Genomic DNA, 20,052 nt, shown 5'->3' on the forward strand with positions numbered 1-20,052 from the left:
TCTGCAACGAAGTGTTGAGCAAGGTCATATAGTAAGTGTGACAGCTATTGGTGTCCTCCTCGTTGCGGGACTGGTCGCCTTCGTATTACGGCGTATGGCCATGTCCAGGAGGGGAATTTCCATAACCAAAGCAGTAGAAGTGGCTATCAAAAACCCAGCTACGAGGACCGGGGACGTTCCCCACCTAGAAGGAGAGGAGTTATCGTAAATTAACTCTCACGATGACCATTTATTCGACGACACATCCGTCGACACAACCTTCACTCAGGTCGCTCACACTAATGTAATCCGATACCTTACACGAACCGCTGAGGCAACATAATTATGTTTACGCAGTCGACTGCCAAATATTCCATGTGAACCGCTGTGCCAGCATAACTGCGTTCACACGGTGAACGACTGTAAATGTTCCATCGAATCGCTATGTCAGCAGAATAGAATTCGCACAGGCAAAGCGGTGGCAGAACGGTAGCAGCGCAGCGCGACGCCGATGGTTAGTTGTAGGCTAAGAAAATATTGTAAAGTCAGTTTTAGGACTCACGTCAAACGAACAGCCAGTGAGCTGTAATAAATAAAGAACCATTAAAGTTAAAATCGTTTAATGTATACATTTTTAATCAGGATAGTATCGTCTTCGATATCTTCGATCATTGTGTCATTGTTATATTCGTATTTACTTTCAGTCATCGTTTCAAAATGTTTCCTATTAGGTTATGGCGTTATTAGTATGAGATCTGCTTTAATGTGTGTAGTTGGTATTTTTATAGCTAAGAGTAATGCGTCATCTTTATATGAAAGGTGGCCTGTCTCTACGTGTTTTAATTTAAAAATGTCAATATTGAATCTTTCAATTTCTTCTGTTGATAATATATCAGGGTGTAATATATTATGCTTTGCTGAAGCTATGTTTTCTTGAATTTGTTCAATTTTACTTTCTAGGTGTTTAAGTTTAAGCATCTGATCAGAATAAAGCAAGTGTTTAATAATTTTTTCGTTTGATTTATTTATTTTTTCAAAAGTTTTTAGTATTTCTGTCTATCGTCTTCTATGGTTCTTTTTATTGTTTATTTTTGCTTTAATAGACTTTATTTCTTCGTATAATATTTCCATGTCATTCCTGTTATATTGGTTGAAATTATTTTCTAAGTTATTTTCAATTTTATTTATAATCTGCTTAAATTCCTTGGGGTGTATTATATGGATTACCGTTGTGGTTTGATCCACTCTCTCTATCTCTCTGATTCTTATTTTAACGTATCCCGATTGGATTTCAAGCTTGTTTATTTGTAGAAGTCCATTGATTGCCGTTATTATCGTTAAGAGTACTGTAATTTTCGCCATATTAATACTGAAATTTATATTTTTGTTTAACTTGAGTCTTGTAAATTTTTTTAAACTTTGAATCTTTAGATATTAAGTGATTTTCCTCTTCTTTAAAGTTGTCTACTCCCTTGTGTATCTTGGTTGTGCTTTGTTAACTTTATGATTCTTTATATATTTATTCTAAAAATCTTGGATGTTTACTCAGTTTTTGTAATTTTTCCGTGAGTTTGTTTAGTTCTTGTTCGGAAAGTAAGTTGTTTATGAAATTAGCCTCTTTTTTTATCGTAGAATGTATGGTATTATTATAAACGGTCATTGCTTTGAATACTTTCTCTTTCAAATTGTAATATTTCAACATCTGTGCTTCCTGTTTTATTATAAGTGGTGGTTAGGTGTAGGTTTATTTTATTATCTCTTAAGAATTGTTTTATTGGTACTGTATCTAATGCATTGTCTGTTACTAAAGTTTCCGGTTTGCCTAAATCTTGAACTCCGGCAAAGTTAGCAAAGTGCGCACAAGGGCTAGAAGGGGGGAATATCAGTTTACAGAGGGAAGGGCATTAAAAGTTGCGTAAAAAATCAATTACATTCCTCCGTAACTTAATGTTCATCGCAGAGTGCATTGTATAAACCTACAAGTAACCAATCCTTCATTTTCCACTAACACATTCGCGCAAATCTACTACAAATTAGGCACTTGGTTCGGGTTGCCCTCAAATATTCTGCTACTAATTAGTCACTTGGTACGGGTTGCCCCCAAATATTCTACTACTAAAACGTTCAAATGCCTCAAATCTGCTATAGTGTGTTGCCGTGTTAGGTTTTAAAATTTATAACTTTAACAATATTTTTATAAAATATTCAAATATTTTTCGATTACTTAAATTCCTAAATATTAAATTTCATCAGTTTTGTCAAAAATATTACATAATTATTGTATCAATATATTATTAAATGTTTCCAATTTTATAAAAAAAATATTTATATAATATTTGTGTAAAAACTATGTATTCCGTGCAACCGTATAATGTGTCAAATCATTTCAACAGACATTTTTTTAAGCTTAAGAAGCTCAGGAAAATTTAAATAGTTATTTTAAGTTTGTTTTTAATAAAAATTAAATCATAGTTCAAAGAGATATTCAGCGTATGTAAGTATAGTAACATTAATTAATTAAATTTGTTAATATTTGTTGGATGCCTTGCAGAAAGTGTGTTGCTGGTTGCAGTTTGGGGGTGCCGTTGTCTCCCTTCTTATCAGAAGGGGAAATCTCCAGGTGAGTTTTATGTATAAAAATAAAATAATTATATGTAAAGTTAGTGCAAATAAGTGAACAAGAAGTGAATAGGGTCGTCCTAAATCGTGATTTTATAAAAAAAGTGAAGTTTTAAAATCGTGTTTTTAAATGTTAAAAAATTAATTTAAAAGTATTTGTTTATAGTGTATGTCAAATTGTATTCAACATAGTGATCTAAGTATTTGACTTACGCTTATTTGACAATAAAATAGTAAACAATTCATGTATTTGTTTATATTAACCCGTGTGTTTTTATTTTTTTGATCTTGAACAACATGAAGCCACTTGCTTTACATACATATATGTATATGATAAATATAAACGTAATAGAAATAGAGACAACCAATTTATTTGTTCTCAAGGTTTTAATGAATTCATATTTACTTTACAAACATACGTGTATAAATACTACTACTATTTTATTGTAATTATATATATACGTCGTAACCAGTACCCCGCCAAACTATTGGAATCTGTATGCAGATGTTTAACCGACTCTTTAAATTATAATAGTTATTATAATTCTTTCATATAGTTCATTTAAAAGCATAAATCATATAAATCAAAAATTAAATTAATAGTTTTGTTTCTAATAATGTATTGTCGTTGTGATATTTTTGATGCAACTGTTTAGTTTTAAATTGTTAGTTTACTAGTTTAGTTAATGTACGTATTTTTTTTTTTAATTTCAATTAGGCGGCACGAATGGATCAACCTGTTGGTTGTTTTAAAACTGTATATATAAAAAGGGTGAAAATGGTGCGGCAATACTGACATTGCACAAATTAAAGAGCGGAAGTTTACTTCATATCGGAGTTGTACAGTTGTGTGAACAAAAAGAGGTAAACATAATTTGCAGATTTTAGAGTTTCACATTAATATTTATTTTTATTTACCTTTGCATGTTGGAAAATTCTATTCACTGTTAGGAAAAAATATATAAGTTATACTTGTATCTAAAAACAATTTTGTTTAATAAGAAAACAGCACATTTTAAAACTTCAAAATATCTATGGTTGTTCCTATTTTGTTCACACCACTGTACATGAGATGGTGGTGATGCCAATTGGGAAAACTTTTCTCAAGTTGTGGGCTTTTATACGTACATACGAGTATGCAAGGCAGTTTTATATGTCTGCATATGTAAATAAAAAAAAGATACTTGTGACCATAATATATATTTTGTTTAAACATATTGCAGTTCCATTCAATGAAAATGCTTTTACAAATATACGTATGTATAAATATATATTAATATTTGTGATAATTTCAGTTTGGTTGTTTTATAAAAATATTCAAAGAATTGAATCTGTTAAATTTTAAAAATCTAAGTTGCCTCTGGAAATGTATTAAAATAATAATACGCGATACAGAAAGGGATATGTGTTCAAAAATATAAGAAATCATCAAATAAAAATATATTTGCGCGGTATGGCATCATTGATTGAGAGTGGCTAAGCACACAAATAGAATACAAACGCTAATGGCAGAAACATCGTATTTCGCTTCTCCCTCAGGTACGAGCAGCAAGCATTTTGTTCTCGTTTTCATGCGAACAATGTTGCCATTACTCAATACGCATATGTAGTTTTGCACACATCTAACTTTTCGATTATAATTTTTCATAATATAAAATATCAAAACTGAAATCAAACTAGTAAAACTATATATATATTTATAAATATATAAAATAATAGCATTCGATTCTGATTTTGAGTTAATTTAAAAAAAAATTTCGAACATATTGAAGACATTTTTTATAATTACTACAGTATAACCAGATTGGCAACCCTGCGTTGTGAGAGAGCAATCTGCTGACTCATTTCTACGGGGAAAACCCCAAATCGTTGCAAATTCTATGGTAAACGGGCGGCAGAAGCGGTGTTGGGTTGGCTAATCATTTACATTGCGCTCTCATAAGATTCATTTGGGCATATCGCTCATTTGCTGCAAGACCGGCATAAGTCAAAAAAATCGATTCTCCAGAAAACGCGTTTAAAGTTTTCAACTGAATACAACCTTACACGGTGACTCCAACCTTACACCTCTTCTCAAGTGGAGCATATATGAGGTATTCATATGAATTTTTCACTCAACATGAAGTATGATATAACGAACAATTCTGCAGCATTAACTCAAAAATCACGTTTTTTGATGCCGGTCTTGCAGCAAATGAGCGATATGTGTTTGAAGAAACATTTTTTATAATTACTACAGTATATCGAGATTGGCAACCCTGCGTTGTGTGTGTCGAGTAGAATCGAAATCGAGTTTGCCATCCCTACTGGCAGCTATCGGGGCACATATGAAATCTCCGCACAATAACCACCACAAAAAAAGAATGTTTTTGTTTTCTATGTAGTTTATATGGAAAACAGAAAATTTGAAATAGGCACCTCTTAATATTAATATTAAGAGCTCATCTTTTGAGTGACTTTTTTTTTTTTACACATTTTCGAAAGTTTTGAGCCTGTTTTTCAGTTGAAAAAAAAGATTGTCTCAGAATGACACAGCCTAATATGCAGGGATAATGGGATGCCCAACTTATTCCAGTGTGAGAGCGCCTCAAAATAAGCGTTTTTTATAACATTTTCCATTATGGCCAGATTGAACGAAATAAGAATTTTTGGGCATTTTAAATTATAACACCCAACATTTATTACGATTGCAAATTATTGAAGTTATACTTCTTATACGACACCGGAAAAGGTTGCGATAGATTCTGGTTGCGCAACCTTCCATATAAAAGTAACGCAAAGTTGCGCAACCTCGCTCCATCCATATGAATGTAACGCAACCTTGTCTGTGAATATGTGCGAGCAGCAAGCGAAGCGGTGACAATCAGCGATCGTTTGTTCGTTTCTTTCGGCACAGCTCGGCCGACACAACAACACAACACAATGTTGGCATGCTTATGCTGTTGTTGTTTTTGTAGAACAATGTTTCAATTTTTGGTTGGTGACATATTCACATGTGTGCGCAACCTTCACTCAGGTCGCTCACACTAATGTAATCCGATACCTTACACGAACCGCTGAGGCAACATAATTATGTTTACGCAGTCGACTGCCAAATATTCCATGTGAACCGCTGTGCCAGCATAACTGCGTTCACACGGTGAACGACTGTAAATGTTCCATCGAATCGCTATGTCAGCAGAATAGAATTCGCACAGGCAAAGCGGTGGCAGAACGGTAGCAGCGCAGCGCGACGCCGATGGTTAGTTGTAGGCTAAGAAAATATTGTAAAGTCAGTTTTAGGACTCACGTCAAACGAACAGCCAGTGAGCTGTAATAAATAAAGAACCATTAAAGTTAAAATCGTTTAATTTATACATTTTTAATCAGGATAGTATCGTCTTCGATATCTTCGATCATTGTGTCATTGTTATATTCGTATTTACTTTCAGTCATCGTTTCAAAATGTTTCCTATTAGGTTATGGCGTTATTAGTATGAGATCTGCTTTAATGTGTGTAGTTGGTATTTTTATAGCTAAGAGTAATGCGTCATCTTTATATGAAAGGTGGCCTGTCTCTACGTGTTTTAATTTAAAAATGTCAATATTGAATCTTTCAATTTCTTCTGTTGATAATATATCAGGGTGTAATATATTATGCTTTGCTGAAGCTATGTTTTCTTGAATTTGTTCAATTTTACTTTCTAGGTGTTTAAGTTTAAGCATCTGATCAGAATAAAGCAAGTGTTTAATAATTTTTTCGTTTGATTTATTTATTTTTTCAAAAGTTTTTAGTATTTCTGTCTATCGTCTTCTATGGTTCTTTTTATTGTTTATTTTTGCTTTAATAGACTTTATTTCTTCGTATAATATTTCCATGTCATTCCTGTTATATTGGTTGAAATTATTTTCTAAGTTATTTTCAATTTTATTTATAATCTGCTTAAATTCCTTGGGGTGTATTATATGGATTACCGTTGTGGTTTGATCCACTCTCTCTATCTCTCTGATTCTTATTTTAACGTATCCAGATTGGATTTCAAGCTTGTTTATTTGTAGAAGTCCATTGATTGCCGTTATTATCGTTAAGAGTACTGTAATTTTCGCCATATTAATCCTGAAATTTATATTTTTGTTTAACTTGAGTCTTGTAAATTTTTTTAAACTTTGAATCTTTAGATATTAAGTGATTTTCCTCTTCTTTAAAGTTGTCTACTCCCTTGTGTATCTTGGTTGTGCTTTGTTAACTTTATGATTCTTTATATATTTATTCTAAAAATCTTGGATGTTTACTCAGTTTTTGTAATTTTTCCGTGAGTTTGTTTAGTTCTTGTTCGGAAAGTAAGTTGTTTATGAAATTAGCCTCTTTTTTTATCGTAGAATGTATGGTATTATTATAAACGGTCATTGCTTTGAATACTTTCTCTTTCAAATTGTAATATTTCAACATCTGTGCTTCCTGTTTTATTATAAGTGGTGGTTAGGTGTAGGTTTATTTTATTATCTCTTAAGAATTGTTTTATTGGTACTGTATCTAATGCATTGTCTGTTACTAAAGTTTCCGGTTTGCCTAAATCTTGAACTCCGGCAAAGTTAGCAAAGTGCGCACAAGGGCTAGAAGGGGGGAATATCAGTTTACAGAGGGAAGGGCATTAAAAGTTGCGTAAAAAATCAATTACATTCCTCCGTAACTTAATGTTCATCGCAGAGTGCATTGTATAAACCTACAAGTAACCAATCCTTCATTTTCCACTAACACATTCGCGCAAATCTACTACAAATTAGGCACTTGGTTCGGGTTGCCCTCAAATATTCTGCTACTAATTAGTCACTTGGTACGGGTTGCCCCCAAATATTCTACTACTAAAACGTTCAAATGCCTCAAATCTGCTATAGTGTGTTGCCGTGTTAGGTTTTAAAATTTATAACTTTAACAATATTTTTATAAAATATTCAAATATTTTTCGATTACTTAAATTCCTAAATATTAAATTTCATCAGTTTTGTCAAAAATATTACATAATTATTGTATCAATATATTATTAAATGTTTCCAATTTTATAAAAAAAAAATTTATATAATATTTGTGTAAAAACTATGTATTCCGTGCAACCGTATAATGTGTCAAATCATTTCAACAGACATTTTTTTAAGCTTAAGAAGCTCAGGAAAATTTAAATAGTTATTTTAAGTTTGTTTTTAATAAAAATTAAATCATAGTTCAAAGAGATATTCAGCGTATGTAAGTATAGTAACATTAATTAATTAAATTTGTTAATATTTGTTGGATGCCTTGCAGAAAGTGTGTTGCTGGTTGCAGTTTGGGGGTGCCGTTGTCTCCCTTCTTATCAGAAGGGGAAATCTCCAGGTGAGTTTTATGTATAAAAATAAAATAATTATATGTAAAGTTAGTGCAAATAAGTGAACAAGAAGTGAATAGGGTCGTCCTAAATCGTGATTTTATAAAAAAAAGTGAAGTTTTAAAATCGTGTTTTTAAATGTTAAAAAATTAATTTAAAAGTATTTGTTTATAGTGTATGTCAAATTGTATTCAACATAGTGATCTAAGTATTTGACTTACGCTTATTTGACAATAAAATAGTAAACAATTCATGTATTTGTTTATATTAACCCGTGTGTTTTTATTTTTTTGATCTTGAACAACATGAAGCCACTTGCTTTACATTCATATATGTATATGATAAATATAAACGTAATAGAAATAGAGACAACCAATTTATTTGTTCTCAAGGTTTTAATGAATTCATATTTACTTTACAAACATACGTGTATAAATACTACTACTATTTTATTGTAATTATATATATACGTCGTAACCAGTACCCCGCCAAACTATTGGAATCTGTATGCAGATGTTTAACCGACTCTTTAAATTATAATAGTTATTATAATTCTTTCATATAGTTCATTTAAAAGCATAAATCATATAAATCAAAAATTAAATTAATAGTTTTGTTTCTAATAATGTATTGTCGTTGTGATATTTTTGATGCAACTGTTTAGTTTTAAATTGTTAGTTTACTAGTTTAGTTAATGTACGTATTTTTTTTTTTAATTTCAATTAGGCGGCACGAATGGATCAACCTGTTGGTTGTTTTAAAACTGTATATATAAAAAGGGTGAAAATGGTGCGGCAATACTGACATTGCACAAATTAAAGAGCGGAAGTTTACTTCATATCGGAGTTGTACAGTTGTGTGAACAAAAAGAGGTAAACATAATTTGCAGATTTTAGAGTTTCACATAAATATTTATTTTTATTTACCTTTGCATGTTGGAAAATTCTATTCACTGTTAGGAAAAAATATATAAGTTATACTTGTATCTAAAAACAATTTTGTTTAATAAGAAAACAGCACATTTTAAAACTTCAAAATATCTATGGTTGTTCCTATTTTGTTCACACCACTGTACATGAGATGGTGGTGATGCCAATTGGGAAAACTTTTCTCAAGTTGTGGGCTTTTATACGTACATACGAGTATGCAAGGCAGTTTTATATGTCTGCATATGTAAATAAAAAAAGATACTTGTGACCATAATATATATTTTGTTTAAACATATTGCAGTTCCATTCAATGAAAATGCTTTTACAAATATACGTATGTATAAATATATATTAATATTTGTGATAATTTCAGTTTGGTTGTTTTATAAAAATATTCAAAGAATTGAATCTGTTAAATTTTAAAAATCTAAGTTGCCTCTGGAAATGTATTAAAATAATAATACGCGATACAGAAAGGGATATGTGTTCAAAAATATAAGAAATCATCAAATAAAAATATATTTGCGCGGTATGGCATCATTGATTGAGAGTGGCTAAGCACACAAATAGAATACAAACGCTAATGGCAGAAACATCGTATTTCGCTTCTCCCTCAGGTACGAGCAGCAAGCATTTTGTTCTCGTTTTCATGCGAACAATGTTGCCATTACTCAATACGCATATGTAGTTTTGCACACATCTAACTTTTCGATTATAATTTTTCATAATATAAAATATCAAAACTGAAATCAAACTAGTAAAACTATATATATATTTACAAATATATAAAATAATAGCATTCGATTCTGATTTTGAGTTAATTTAAAAAAAAATTTCGAACATATTGAAGACATTTTTTATAATTACTACAGTATAACCAGATTGGCAACCCTGCGTTGTGAGAGAGCAATCTGCTGACTCATTTCTACGGGGAAAACCCCAAATCGTTGCAAATTCTATGGTAAACGGGCGGCAGAAGCGGTGTTGGGTTGGCTAATCATTTACATTGCGCTCTCATAAGATTCATTTGGGCATATCGCTCATTTGCTGCAAGACCGGCATAAGTCAAAAAAATCGATTCTCCAGAAAACGCGTTTAAAGTTTTCAACTGAATACAACCTTACACGGTGACTCCAACCTTACACCTCTTCTCAAGTGGAGCATATAAGAGAGATGAATTTTTCACTCAACATGAAGTATGATATAACGAACAATTCTGCAGCATTAACTCAAATATCACGCCGGTCATGCAGAAAATGAGCGATATGTGTTTGAAGAAACATTTTTTATAATTACTACAGTATATCGAGATTGGCAACCCTGCGTTGTGTGTGTCGAGTAGAATCGAAATCGAGTTTGCCATCCCTACTGGCAGCTATCGGGGCACATATGAAATCTCCGCACAATAACCACCACAAAAAAAGAATGTTTTTGTTTTCTATGTAGTTTATATGGAAAACAGAAAATTTGAAATAGGCACCTCTTAATATTAATATTAAGAGCTCATCTTTTGAGTGACTTTTTTTTTTTTACACATTTTCGAAAGTTTTGAGCCTGTTTTTCAGTTGAAAAAAAAGATTGTCTCAGAATGACACAGCCTAATATGCAGGGATAATGGGATGCCCAACTTATTCCAGTGTGAGAGCGCCTCAAAATAAGCGTTTTTTATAACATTTTCCATTATGGCCAGATTGAACGAAATAAGAATTTTTGGGCATTTTAAATTATAACACCCAACATTTATTACGATTGCAAATTATTGAAGTTATACTTCTTATACGACACCGGAAAAGGTTGCGATAGATTCTGGTTGCGCAACCTTCCATATAAAAGTAACGCAAAGTTGCGCAACCTCGCTCCATCCATATGAATGTAACGCAACCTTGTCTGTGAAGATGTGCGAGCAGCAAGCGAAGCGGTGACAATCAGCGATCGTTTGTTCGTTTCTTTCGGCACAGCTCGGCCGACACAACAACACAACACAATGTTGGCATGCTTATGCTGTTGTTGTTTTTGTAGAACAATGTTTCAATTTTTGGTTGGTGACATATTCACATGTGTGCGCATATGTATGTTTGTATGCTTGTGCATTATTGAAGTTATAGTTCTTTTTCTTTCATTTGCCTTTCTGCGAATTCTCAACTATTTTGTGTGACTTTTAATTGAAATACTCTGCGTTGGCCTTTCAGAATCACACAGAATCATTTCTGTGGTTTTTGAAATTGACCCACGAGGACGAGGTATATCGTTTTATCTGGGAGCGTGAGATTTAAGAAAAATCGCTCGCTTACAAGGGATAAAACGACTTCTGAGTGGCGATTTTAATGAATAAATTCACAGAATCATTTCTGTGCTTTTGGAAATCTATACTAATAAATATTTTTTTTCTTATTAATAGAAAATAAATTTATCACAGCAATATACATAATATTGCTGTGATAAATTTAATTTCTATAAGTAAGCAAAAAATTAAAAATAAATTTATTAAGACTATACTTCTCAGGGCATCACAGCAATGTTATGTATATGTATATACATATTATGCATATGTATATACATATTATGTATGTGTATATTGCTGTGATAAATTTATTGCGAAAGCAAATGTTCTACAAAGTATGTATATTTCTATTCTTAAACAAAATTATTAGAACCATCGTATGTTTCTTGCATTCATAACCAAATCATACTTAAGTCAGCGCAACCTAATTGTCAATGGTGGCGTTGGTGGTAAGCGCTTGGAAGGTCAAGATGCTAACACAGGTCCCAGGTTCGAATCTGGACAGAATAAATTTTTAATTTTTTGCTTTTAACATCGTATACTATACAAATTAATATTTTTCTTACTAATAGAATTTAAATTTATCACAGCAATATTTTGTATATGTATATATATACATATTATGTCTATGTATATTGCTGTGATACATTTAATTTCTATTAGTAAGAAAAATATTTATTTGTATAGTATACGATGTTAAAAGGCATACATCTTCTATCCTATCTTGTGTATCTGCACATGCTCATATGAGTGTATGTATACGCATGCGCGCACATTGACTTGCATGTTCATACATTCATATATACTTATATGTACATATATTTGCATACATTGCCGAACAAATAAATCACAAGCATACAAACATACATATGCGTATACATATGAATATGACACCAACAAAAAATTGATCTTCACAAGTCAATCCGGCAGCCAAATTGGCGAAGAACAACGCCAATTCCGCAACGAAGAGACGGAACTACTTTCTGAGTCAAAATTCCTTCTTTGCTTTATTCTTCATTTTATGTGCATAATAAATTTATAAAATGTGAATTTAAGTTTTCTAGTTTTCTTTCATACAAAATGATATGCATTTCTGAATATCACTAAGAAGTATAACTTCGTCCGCGCGTAGGGACTCCACGCACCTTTTTTATATATCGGACTTTTAATATATGGCGAATCTACTTAATTCCTTTTTTATGATTTTATGGTATATTAAATCAACTGACTTTCGATCTTTCAATACTTAATAAGGTGAATTAAGCCTGTTAGTTCTCAATTAATAAATGTTTTTAATCATTTGTAATCGAAAATTAATTCTATTATGCATCAAATTACAAAACGTTTCATGATATATATTTAAATTTCGCATTTTCTTTGATTTTCATTGTTTTAAATTTTTATTAGTCATCTTGAACGGCGGCAACAAATCCCTCCGTTTTCATATTTTTTTGGTAAGATTTCAGTCTGGCCATCGTTCGTTTCCAATTGCTAAACGTCAAAACCTCCTCAATCCAGTCAACTGTCAAAGTTGAGGTGGTTTTGACGTTTAGCAATTGTTCTCTCACTTCCAGTGAGAAAGGAGTTGGACATCTCATTATCTCTGCTAATATGTATGCATGCTCCTTATTGTGATATTTTCATCCTTCATGTTAGCTTTCAGTCAGAGGATCGCTTGTATGTGATACATACAATATGTATGTATGTATGCTTTTGTGTTTTTGCACCATATTGACATGTAAAAATAATTATGATACTAGCGTTTACCCGCGACCTCGTCCGCATAAGTTTTTTCGTTTTCTCCCGGCTGTAAGTCCCCTGCAACAATGTTCCACTATCGTGTTCCGGTCCTCAACTTCACATCAAAATTTCTTCAAAAGCATCCTAAGCACATAATGGATAGCTCCGAAATATAAAAAGTAAATAATGTAAATCGGTTTTAAATACTAGTAACTGCCTACCTGCCAACCCCCAATGTTAAACAGTGTGATATCCGCAACATCGTCTGCGTAGGAAGTAATAACTTAATGTAAGTAGTATAATAATGTAGGAAGCTAAAAATAAGAGGCCTTATTACTGTAGTACATTTTTGTAAACTATGTTCTTTGTTTTTCCCTTTCTGGCCAACACATGGAGATTCTGTGGGCTTGAAACACGTGAGCAACCCACTTATAATTGTACGTGAGAAAAACAACTCTTTTCTAAATTATTGCCGGCTACTTTTAATGTTTGTCCCTGAGCTTTATTTATCGTCATAGCGAATGCGATTTTCTGCGGAAACTGTAATCTCTTAAACTGGAATGGCAAATCTGTCGGAATTATGGGTATACGGGGGATTAAAACATTCTCTCCTTTTGCCATTCCAGTCATAATGATTGCTTTTACAATATTGCGACCGAGATGTGTTACTTGCAACCGTGTGCCATTACACAGTCTTGGTACATCTAAATTCCGCATCAAAAGGACAGGATCGCCTATTTTCAGCCTCAGTTTGTGTGAAGGTACTCCCGACAGTTTTAAAGAATTAAGAAATTCTACAGAGTATGATATTACTGGTTCAGTATCCATTACAGTGTCTACAGAGAAAAACTCAACAATATCACCTCCCACGCGTGACATAATTTGCTAGTTTATCTGTCACACCATTTCATTCGTCGGCGCTAAAATTGCTCTTTCACATAACCATTCTCTATTCCTCATATTAGTTAGCAGTTCGCGATAGACGAAGTTATTTAGATCATCTGGATTATGCACAACATTGCAGAATTCACGATCCAATGTTATCTGCCATTACCATCCTTTGCCATACGATATTCTCCAATTTAAGAAGAACAGCAGCATATTGTCCAGATTGTACATCATTTTGTAGTTGCCCTCTCATATTTGTAGAGCAACTAAACGTTTTTACGTGCACCCATAACGTTGACGCTTTCAAAAACGCATTTCTTTCAGGGGTGCCTTTAGTGATAACCGGCAAAGTCTGTCTAAAATCGCCCGCTAAAAGTACCACCATCCCCTCCATTAAACGAGTATTTGGATTACTCTTAATGTCTTTCAAAGTCCAATCTAGAGCTTTAATTGCTCTTTTATGGGACATGGTACATTCATCCCAAACTAATAATTTACATTGCTGCAACATACGTTCACGCTCGCTGTTTTTATTTATTTTACAGACTGGCATTTCTTCATGGGCTAAGTTTAATGGCAGTTTAAGCACCGAATGTGCCGTTCGACCACCATTGAGCAGAGTGGCGGCTATTTCGGAAGAGCTACAGCAATTCCTTTATCTTTTCGGATTTGGGCTAAAAGCAAGTTTAAAAGAAAAATTTTCCCGTGCCTCCAGGAGCATCCAAAAACTACAACCACCTTCGCCATCTTCGATTGTCAAATACTAACCTTTGTTCTGGGTTCAAACGTGGATTAGACTCTGTTAATCGTTGTTGTAAGTAAGCAGTATCGTAGTCTAGTTCCCGTATTAAATTGCTACTGATTTCCTCGGTTCTCTGTGGTCTGTTCATTCCATAATCTGATAAATCCTTTCCAGAAATTGTTTTAACCTGCTCTTCAATTTTTGTCAGACCCTCATTGTAAATTAAATCACTGTACGTGGCATTGGGATTTTGCTCTCGTAATGTGTGGAATATATCATCCGTCACATCATTTTTGTATTTATCCCACAATTGTTGAGGATTTGAAAGACCACATGCCGCTACTAATACAGCAAATAGCTCTCTCATCTTGCCTGCTGATCTACATTGAGCAGCTTCTTCCAGTGTCACATCCCAATGGTTATTATTCTCCAGTAATCCTCTTGCCTCACATGCCTCTCGAAAATTAGAATAACCTGGTGTGTTGCATTTTTTTAGATCATTGAAAGAGGTAGGTCCGCGCACATGGTATAAAGCATGCGTATACAAAAACATTCCATGTTACTAACATGAACTGTATAAACTCGTCCTTAAGCATCTCCAGATTTGACGCCAAGCCAATCCTGAACAGAAGTACCTTGAATGCGGCGCTTCCAATTTACATCTTGCATCTCAAGTATAATACCTTGGCACCTACACATAAAGAAGAGTTTTTGCAAACTCATCCCTGATACAAAGATCAAAAAAAGCAGTGAGAGTGGTTTTTGGCGGAGTAGTTATTCGTTCGTGGAAATTGTGTTCATTAAAATAAACGCGTTCACCATTTTCTAAATGCACGCTGAGATGTGTCACGATGGGATGCTTTTCGTGCAACGGAAATCCTAACAGACGCCACACGGCTTCGTTGCTGCTTACATACCGACCAGACTTATAAGTTTGTACCTCATCTACAGGATTCGCAAGATCAGTATTTCTAAATTTGAAAATAGCTTGATCACTACCCTTGTTTATACTTACGAGTATATTTGCAAATATATTTGATGGCGCGTACTGAACTGCATGCCTCAACATTTACATATGTGGGCGTTAAACATTTTTGATAAAATTGGTGAATAGGGGACTACCGTAACGTAGCTACCATTTCGGAGCTTCACGGTTGCTGCTCGACCTCCGTCTGCTGGCACTCTTCTACGATACTCCGGGTATCCGTGGTCGTTGTGAACGGTCTCTTTCACTAACTTGCGAGGAAATTTTTTTGTGCATTTTCCGTCTTTCATTCAAGGGCACTGTGGATTTTCGGTCCGCATGGACCGTGAATCATATTTTTTACAATAATGTCTCTTTCACTAACTTGCGAGGAAATTTTTTTGTGCATTTTCCGTCTTTCATTCAAGGGCACTGTGGATTTTCGGTCCGCATGGACCGTGAATCATATTTTTTACAATAATGTCATGGAGAACATTGCCAATGTTAGGATCCGGTATTGCAGCGCTGATTATGTTATCTATTTGATCGGGTCGTAACTTATCTTTTAACCACAATAATATATGGATATGTGGCAGTCCACGTTTCTGCCATTCGACAGAGTACATAAAACAGCGCGCTTCTCCGAACTCTCGGCCTTTATTAATCACATCCATTCACATCATCACATCCGACTACATCATGTCTATCTATTACGATTTGCCCCGGCATCAACACATTGATTATTTCGGGACAGGCTGGGTTGCAAGTAAAGGTGTAGAATAAGTCAGGGTGACCATGTGTACGCACATAAACAAACGCGTCCTGAGTATATTCGTGTAAGTAACGCGGGCTATTTACAAACGAAGACTGTAAAATGACCATGCGACATAAGTTATTTGGATTTAAATTAGCGTCATTTGCCACAGCGTCTTGAAGATGGATATAATTCTCTGCTCTTAGTTTAGTTTGATTTAATGGTATGTACCGTAACTTCTCGCTTTCAACTTTAATGTACATGTCAACGTAAAACTGATTGGCCAGTTGCTTGCATCTTTGTAAAAAGTTAAAGTTGTTTTCTCGTATCATCATGTTGTAGGCTTAAAAATTCATGAACGAAACCTTTTTGTTATTCAAGGTAAGACCTGTTACAAGATTAATTTGAGGAACTTGGAAGTGGTACCCCTCTTGTCTCTTACTAAATATGATCGGATATTGCAACGCATCATAAAATTTATGAGTATCAGGCACCCTGGTTAATGTATCACCTCGGGCCTGTTAAACTATATCACGGGAAGCAAACTGTTCGCCTGTAACCATGGCTGCGACTTCATTTATTAACGGTGCATTATACCGCCTTTCATGTTCCCCACTTGGTGTGCGATCGGGGTGCATCACCAACCTATAATCCTCTCCCGGAATTCTTTCTAGTGCTGTTTTGAAAGTATTGATAAGGCGATTATGTTCATGCAACATTCTCTGGATTTTTAAAACAGTATCCCTTTCGATTCCTTGTATATTTTGACACCTGCGATCAGCTTCGTTTTCTTCATCGCCCATGAAATAAAGTTGCAAAAACTTTAGTTGTTCATTATTTGCGGGAAGTAAGGAACCAATCCTATGATACACCTGTCCTGGGATGGTAAAAGTAGGTGAAATCCAGGCATTACGACCTCCTTATCTAAACTTTCTAATCCTGCTTAAAAACCGGCGCGATTCGTTACTGTTGTATAAAAGTACAGATTTAAGAGGTTTCTCTGGCTCGCCAAGTAATGGAATTTTAACTTTTCCACCAGAACAGCACATACCTGGAGTTTCTTCTTTCCATTTCAGTGGTTCACAGTATCTGCATTTTTTATCCATTCCCCACAGTCATCGACTAAACGCCGCCGTGTGCATACGTTTGCTCTCTTTCGCGGATCTCGTCTGACTTTCTCACCCGCTTCAGTGCAGTTATCTTTAATTATTCTTCTTTCGCGCTCTATTCCACGTGTTTCTTTCGTTTGTGCGAAAAAAGGTATAATCTACCAAGTGACTAATTATCTAAAAGTGCAACATGCCCCCCGGGGCCACTAACCTAGGGGAAAACAGGTTTGCCCTGCTTTCCTCTAGTCCACAATCAAAAAGGAAAAAAGCCAGCAAATCTGTTGAAGAGTTTCCTGATCTCCCTCGTGTAAACATTACAAAGAACGACGATCCTAAATTCATTGTATTAAAATCGTGCGACAACAACAAGCCCCTATCACGTTTTTCATGTTTTTTGGTACATAAAGCCCTTAACGCCATAAGCAAAGATGTGAAAATCACAGAGACGAGAGATGGAAATCTCTTGCTACTTGCAAAAAATAAAAAAATTGCTGAAAAGTTCATCAACATCAAAAACCTCTCAGGCATCTGCCAAATCGAAGCAAAATACCATGAGCAACTCAATAGTGTCAAAGGCACAATTTTCGCTCCGTTCCTCAATCACGTCCCAGACAACGAAATTGTAGAAGGCTTAGAAGCATATGGTGTAACATCCATTTACAGATTTCAGAGAAAAACTGAAGGAGTTCTAACACCAACAGGTGCGTTACTTTTAACCTTTGAAAGCTACAAACTTCCCGAAAAAATAGATGTTGCATGGAGGAAAATTTCAGTTCGCCCATATTTCCCCAACCCAATGCGTTGCAAATCTTGCCAAAAGCTTGGCCATACACTAAAGCATTGCAAAAATCTTCCATCATGCGTCAATTGCAATATCCCTCCGCACAAAGAAGAAAAATGCTCAAGATTATTGTGCGCAAATTGCTCTGGTGAACATCCCGCATCATCAATTAGTTGCCCAAAATTCCAACAAGCGAAAGAAATATTAAAAATAAAAACGGAAGAAAAGTGCAGTATGCGCGAAGCAGCAAAGAAATACAGAGCGCAAGCTCCCTCCCCCACTCCTCTTCAATCATTCTCTGAAATTACCAAGCGACCTGCTCCCACAGCAATTAACAATATCAACATACCCACTGAAAAAACTACAATAACAAACAATAATGCTAACATCATTCCTATATCTCCACCAACCGATACACCATCCACCTCTTCATTAAAATCAAATGCAATAAGCCTTACCGCTTTATCCCCTTCCCCCCAAAGTACTAATACCAATCTTCCCACATTTCCAAACTCTCAGCTCAGCGAAGCAATGCATTCCACCTTAGCAAGCGCTAAGTTAAATGTCATTGCGCAATTCGCTAATAGCTCAAGTCTCAAACATTCTTCTTCACGCGACTAGACGCGCTATGCCAAGCATAGCTTACTCATAGTTGCCAAGACTCAATGTTCTCTCCCCACTCACTAGCTATTTATATTTCTCCCTTTTCTGGTTCTTGTCTTTACCTTTTTCGGTATGCTGTCGATCATTCAATGGAATATGAACGGTTATGCCAACAACTATCACGAACTAGAAACTCTTATCAATTCTTACACTCCATCCATGATCTTCCTTAATGAAACTCATATTCCACATAATCAACCTGCTCACACGCCAAAATCCTACGTAGGCTATTTTAACAATCTCCCGCACGTAACAACAAAAAAACAAGGCGCTGCTATTTTAATAAGAAGAAGCATACCCCACAAAGTACTACCTGTTCGGTCTAATCTCTCAGTAGTTGCCATTGAAATTAATGCACCAACAAAACTAGCAGCAGCTTGCATCTACATTCCACCCACACAAGATTTTGCTTCTTCTGATATTCTGCAATTGATAAACCAATTAGATAAACCACTTATTTTAGGAGGAGATATAAACGCCTGGAGTACAATATGGGGATCTACGCACACAAACTCAAGAGGCGAAAAAGTTGAAGATGCGCTACTTGCATCCAATATTATCTGTCTTAACGATGGATCCGCCACACATTTCTCTACCCACAACACCTTCTCCAATATTGATGTCACGTTTTGCTCTACTAATATAGCGCCCCAATGCACATGGCAAGTTCTAAATTCTTTGTTTGGCAGCGACCACTTCCCAATATTCATACAAACAAATCCGCGCAACAATCAAAATACAAGTACTTTTAAATTTTCATCTAAATTCAAAACTGATGAGGCTGATTGGAAAAAGTTCAGACAAATATGCAACAATCTTTGTGAGACTACGCAAGTTTCCTCCAACTCGAACCAGGAGTCTGCCAAAATTTCGAGAATCATACGTACTGCTTCTCACTTTTCCATCCCTCGAACGCTTCCCAATAAAAGTAGGAAAAATATTCCTTGGTGGAACGCTGACTTGTCCAGACTACGGCTCACCAAGCAGAATTTATGGTATGAATACAAGCGAACACGCTCAGCTGAAAACCTGCTCCTTTACAAAAAGGCAAATGCGTTATTCCGACGTTCTGCCAAACATTATAAAAAGAAAAAGTTTGAAGAACTCACTGAGACCATAAACCCCCGCACTAGCCCAAAGAAAATATGGGATGATATCAAAATGCTAACCGGATCTCCTAAACGGCCCCTATTTTCCTACATTCAAACACAAAGCGGTCCATTAACGGCTCCCGTAGATATTGCCAACCATTTTGCTTCTTTCC

General features: G+C 34.7%; 1 long non-coding RNA gene and 1 pseudogene across 1 annotated transcript; both read left to right on the forward strand.

The window, feature by feature from the left end:
• Positions 1-2,352: 2,352 nt before the first annotated feature.
• Positions 2,353-3,459, forward strand: LOC125775756 (uncharacterized). The gene is made up of 3 exons (XR_007421364.1): positions 2,353-2,473; positions 2,531-2,599; positions 3,317-3,459. It is a non-coding gene; the product is annotated as an uncharacterized LOC125775756 (long non-coding RNA).
• Positions 3,460-11,052: 7,593 nt separating this feature from the next.
• Positions 11,053-11,183, forward strand: LOC125775930 (small nucleolar RNA U3; annotated as a pseudogene).
• Positions 11,184-20,052: the final 8,869 nt, after the last annotated feature.

This window comes from Bactrocera dorsalis, chromosome 1 (genome assembly GCF_023373825.1).
Source record: "Bactrocera dorsalis isolate Fly_Bdor chromosome 1, ASM2337382v1, whole genome shotgun sequence".
Taxonomy (NCBI): Eukaryota; Metazoa; Arthropoda; class Insecta; order Diptera; family Tephritidae; genus Bactrocera; species Bactrocera dorsalis.